Consider the following 6,000-nt stretch of genomic DNA (forward strand, 5'->3'; position numbering starts at 1 on the left):
ACCACCTGTTGATTCATTTATTCATGAGATGAACATTTATTGAGCATATACTATTAGAAATAATGCATGGAGAAGTTCATACTCTACTAGAGAAGAATGACTTTTAAAGTAATAAAAACATTGTGATAATTTCTATATAATGAATCTACAATATATATAAAACCCTGTAAGTGTGCAGAAGATAGGAAAAGTTATATTTTTTAGTATCTGGCCATAAATAACCTAGTTGTTTTCCTGAGGTGACCCTTCAAGTCCAAGTTTTTCTTTGCGGTGAGTAGAAAAATGGACAAAGACCGTCATATATGTTTTGCCCTTTTCTTTTTGTTTTTTTGTTAATCCTCCCCAATGATATTTTTCCCATTGATTTGTAGAGAGTGGAAGAGAAGGGGAGAGACAGAAAGAGAGAAACATTGATGTGAGAGAGAGAGGCATCGCTAGGTTGTCTCCTCTACATGAGAATTGAGCCTGCAACCAAGGTATGTACCCTTGACTGGAATTGAATTTGCGAACCATCAGTCTGCAGGCTGGTGCTCTAAACATTGAGCAAATTGGCTAGGGCTCATCTTGCCTTTTCTTAATTATTATTCTTGCTAAATGTATGTTCAACATCAATATCCTTTTCAACATAACAATCCAAGCACACACTGGCCCTCAAGACAAATTATTTTTGCCATCTTTGCTGATGTATATTAAATTCTAATATATATATGTTTCATCTGAATTTAAATACACACACATATATATTAATCATACACATACAATTTATATATTTGTGTGTATATGTGTGGTGTGTATGTATGTATGTTTATGCTAATTTTGAATTCAAGTCTTTGTTTATAAGTATACTAGAGGTCCAGTGCACGAAATTCATGCACTCAGGGGGGTTCCCTCAGGCTGGCCTGCACCCATTCGCAGTCCAGGAACCCTCAAGGGAGTCCTACTGATGGGTAAGGCCCTCTCCCTATGAGGAGCGGGCCTAAGCTGTCAGTTGGACATCCTTAGTGCTGCCGCGGAGGTGGGAGAGGCTCCCACCACCGCATCTGCATTCACCATCCGTGAGCCTAACTTCTGGCTGAGCGGTGCTTCCTCTGTGGGAGCGCACTGACCACCAGGGGACAGTTCCTGCATTGAGCATATGCCCCTTGGTGGTCAGTGCACATCATAGCAACCAGTCATTTGGCCATCAGTCTGAAACTGACTCTCCAACATCCCCCGAGGGGTCGCGGATTGTGAGAGGGTGCAGGCCATGCCGAGGGACCCCACCAGTGCATGACCAGGGCCGGGGAGGAATGTGGGAGGTTGGCTAGCCGGGGAGGGACCACGGGAGGGCTCCAGGGCATATCCAGCCCATCTCGCTCAATCCCGATCAGCCGGAACCCAGCAGCAAGCTAACCTACTGGTCAAAGTGTCTGCCCCATGGTGGTCGTTGCACATCATAGTGACTGGTGGAGCGGTTGAGTGGCCTTAGCATATCATTAGCTTATTATGCTTTGATTGGTTGAATGGCCGACCTGCCGACCAGACACTTAGCATATTAGGCTTTTATTATATAGGATGACTTAAGATAACAGCAGCACCACTTCATTTAAATAACTTCTTTGGGACCTGCTACTTGTTTTCGATGTTATATTTTATTTCATGTATTTAGAGCACTTTTTTTTCTCATAGTGAATTATATTTTACTGGCATAACTGTTACATCATTTTTTACTAGCCATTAGTGGTTTAACTCACCATGTAGACTATGAAACTGTTGTTCATAGAATAAATATTAACATCATTTATTTTCTGTGACATTTTTATGTGAGAAATAGTGCTGCTAACATAATTACAAGATAGTCTGGAGCTGTTAATTCCACAAAGTTCATTGTGATTTCATTGGAATTCTGTGGATTATGATGATTACCAATTAATTTATGGAATGCAATGAGTTCTTCATTTTGTTTATCAAGAATTTAAAAAAGTCCACATTATAGTTTTGTGTTTTTTCAGAGATCCAGTCACCCTTTATTTTTCTATACATAGTGGCAGTGAAAGTGCTTTCTGGTTATGTTGCCATCACATTTTCATGAAGAATCACAGAACAAAAAAGAAGTTGCTAGCAAAAATTATCTAATGCAAAATATGATGATATTCCTATTATTTTCATTATTTGTGTTACCTGTGAATGCGTATACATACTTTGGCTGCCATTATTAATTCCAATGGGCTAAATCTGAAAAGAAAGAAACACCAATTGACCAATTGAGCTATCATCTCAAGTGTGTATACCTTAAAATGTGTGTACATTTTAGTGGACACCCTGTATGTATATGTATGTGTGTGTGTGTCTGTGTGTGTGTATGTCTGTAAAAAAAAATACATATATATATATATATGTGTATATATATATATATATATATATAGCCTGGTGCACAAAATTTGTGCACAGGTAAAGTCCCTAGGCCTGGCCAGCAATCAGGGCTGACTGGGCCCTACCATTTTAATAAGGGCCTTCCTTCCCTGCCTGCCGGGTGCTGGCCGGGGCCTCTGCCTTTTTTGCATGCTGCCCCCTGGTGGTAGCACACATCATAATGATCGGTCAAACTCCCGAGGGGACAATTTGCATACTTGCCTTTTATTATATAGGATCATGATTTGTTTGTAATGTTTGACATCTCAGCTGATATATAGGAACAAGTATTTTGGTATGTTTTTCTTCACTAATACAATATCTGTTTTTATTTTTCTAAACAAAAGTTATCATAAACCATTACTTTAAGCTAACAATAAAATCAAATAATGTTAGTTCCATGCATTTTTTTAGAATGTTTCACAAAGTACACAATGTTCAAATTGTTATGATATCTCAATCCTAAAATATTATATTTTGGTTACAGGTTGTATGTACCTTTAAAATTATTAGTCATTTTTATGAATGCAAAATGTATTACATTTAACATTCTTTTACTGTTTTTTCATAGAGACCAATCACATACTTTTTGATAAGTGTGAATATTATATATTTCCAAATGACAGCTGTATAAATTGTCTTTTGGTTTTTTTTTTGCCCCATTTTCCCTTTGCTGGCATTTCTTTCTAATGCTTGCATATAGATTTATTTTATTATTAAGGACTATTAGATAGCCTCTTATAATTTGACTCCCATTGGAAGTTAAAATAAAGAGGGTCATTTGTAAGTAAGTTTCATATATTCTTTGATTCTTCCTACCATACACCTATTGGCAAAGACTCTCCTTGACAAAATTTTATTTCGCTTATCCTGAGCCCATTTTCGTATTTTTCTTTTTTAAAACACTTGGCTTTGGCTTTGGGTCCTGTCTTCAACCTGCTTAATATAGTTGTAGCAAGAATCCTAAGTCAGTTTAACAAAAATTCCCCCACTGTTGATATCAGATCACTCGGGTCTGCCTCCAGCAAGAATCTTGTTAAGTCAATTTATTAAGAATCCCTCTACCAGTAGTCTCTCCTCATAGTTGTTTTCAATCCACTAAACTTCTAACCCTGCTCATTTTCTATAAATTCCCACTTTTCCTTGTGTCAGAGTTGAACTTAATCTCTCTTCTAATATAATAGTCCTAATAAAGTCCTCTCTACCTTTTTAATATATGTGAGAGTAATTTTTCCTTCTACATTATTTATCCTAATAGATATAGGTTAGTGTTTATATTTATTTCCTTATTAGAAAAACAAAACAAAACAAAACAAAAAACCTCTTACCATTGTGACCTTAAAATAATGACCACCATGAAAGTTCAATCATAGAGTCTAAAAGCATACTGAACCATAAAATAAACCAAAATGAAAAACTAAAACATTATATATATATATATATATATGTGTGTGTGTGTGTGTGTGTGTGTGTGTGTGTGTATCCTATCTAATAAAAGAGTAATATGCAAATTAACCATCACTCCTCACTCTGTCAGTCCATCACAAAGATGGCTGAGGCCACAGAACTGGAGCAAGCAGGAGGCTTGCATTGCCCCCGGCGATGGAGGAAGCCAAACTTCCCGCCTGCCCTGGCTGGCCCTGAGCTCCGCTCAAGGCTACAAGTTTCAATTATAGAAAATAAATAAATGTAAGATACCTGCTTCCAGCCAGCATGGCCTCTGCTCAAGGAGGGGCTGGGAGCCTTGGTTGCCGGGGGCAACCCAACCTGGGCTCAGCTTAAGGCTACAAAGTTTAAATTATAGAAGTTAAATAAATCCCAGATACCTGCTTCCAGCCCGCAGGAGAGGCCAGCCTGAAAACTGCCATCAGCCCTTCACCCAGGCTGGCCAGGCACCCCAGTAGGGCCCCCCACCCTGAAGGGTCTGTGGCCAACCTGAAAAGGGCCCTCAGCCCCTCACCCAGGCTGGCCAGGCACCTCAGCGGGACCCCCCCCCCCCACCCTGAAGGGGCAGTGGCCAGCCCTCAAACAGCCTTCAGACCCTCACCCAGCCTGGCCAGGTACCCCAGCGGGACCCCCCAACACCCTAAAGGGGGTGTGGCCAGCCTGCAAACAGCCATCAGCCCCTCACCCAGGCTGGCCAGGCACCCCAGTGGAGACTCCCACCCTGAAGGGGCTGTGGCCATCCTGTAAACAGCCATCAGCCCCTCACCCAGGTTGGCCAGGCACCCTAGGGGGAACCCTTAAACCATGAAGGGGGTGTGGCAAGCCTGAAAATGGTCCTCAGCCCCTCACCCAGGCTGGCCAGGCACCCCAGCGGGACCCCCACCCTGATCCGGGACACCCTTCAGGGAAAACCAGCAGCCCCCACCCGTGCACTAGGCCTCTATCCTATATAAAAAAAGGGTAATATGCAAATTGACCCTAACAGCAGAACAACTGGGAATGACTGGTCACTATGACACACACTGACCACTGGGAGGCAGATGCTCAATGCAGGAGCTTCCCCCTGGTGGTCAGTGTGCTCCCACAGGGGGAGCTCTGCTCAGCCACAAGCCAGGCTAATAGCTGCCAGCACAGCGGTGGTGGTGGGAGACTCTCCCGCCTCCTCAGCAGCGCTAAGGATGTCCGACTGCAGCTTAGGCCTGCTCCCCGCTGGCAAGTGGACATCCCCTGAGGGCTCCCGGGCTGCCAGAGGGATGTCTGACTGCCAGCTTAGTCCCAATCCCCTGGGAAGTGGGCCTAAGCCAGCAGGAGGACATCGCCCAAGGGGTCCCAGTCTGTGAGAGGGCACAGGCTGAGCTGAGGGACTACCCCGAGTGCACAAATTTTTGTGCACTGGGACTCTAGCATACATAGTTAGTTAGTTAGGACTCAAATATTTGATAAAACTTTTAATAATTAAATATAGAAAGGGACCTGAAAACCAATATAATAGAAACATAGATTTTGTCATTAATATGAATATGAATTACACAGAAAAAAAGATATGGTATTTAAATCCGTGAAAAAATGTTCGCACTAAGAGACTTCAGTTGTCTCCCAATAACCATTCACCCATTTTTCCTAATAAAAAATAACCTTATTTCATTTTTTCTTCTTTTGCAGCTTTCTTGAGAGGTCTCAAAATATGTGTTCAAGATTTGGAAAGACATCTGGAAAGTCTTCTTTAAAGAGAAGAGTAATATCTTTCATCATCCGACTATCTGTTTTTCCATTCCTCTTTAGAACACAGCTATGATCATCGAGGCTCAAGTTGCTCTTTGGAACACGAGCATGAAGTACGTTAGAGACATGAGTCTGGCCCACAGTCCACTTTTTAATGCTGCCATATTAGCCCTGGGTATCTTACTTCTCAACTTCTGCTTTATTTTTAACTAGAGCCCCGATGCACAAAATTTATGCAAGGGCTCGGCCCTCGCAGCCCCTTGCAGCCCTGGCCAGCCCTCACAGCCCCTCGCCACCTTGGCCTGCCTCCACAACCCCAGCTTCATCCAGAAGGCCAACTGGACAGTTGTCTGGAAGGTTATCCATGCTGGGGTTGTTGTCCCAGCATCAAGAAGGGTTCAGGAATCTGGAGAAGTCTGTGCGTAGATGACATAGGAATCC

The 6,000-nt window shown here is 42.3% G+C and overlaps 1 pseudogene; it reads left to right on the forward strand.

Moving 5' to 3' along the window:
• Positions 1–5,772, forward strand: part of LOC139002574 (pre-B-cell leukemia transcription factor 2 pseudogene) — a 44,016-nt pseudogene extending 38,244 nt beyond the window's left edge.
• Positions 5,773–6,000: the final 228 nt, after the last annotated feature.

Source organism: Myotis yumanensis, unplaced genomic scaffold (genome assembly GCF_028538775.1).
Source record: "Myotis yumanensis isolate MYYU_CA2020_CCGP unplaced genomic scaffold, mMyoYum1.0.hap1 SCAF_2, whole genome shotgun sequence".
Classification (NCBI taxonomy): domain Eukaryota; kingdom Metazoa; phylum Chordata; class Mammalia; order Chiroptera; family Vespertilionidae; genus Myotis; species Myotis yumanensis.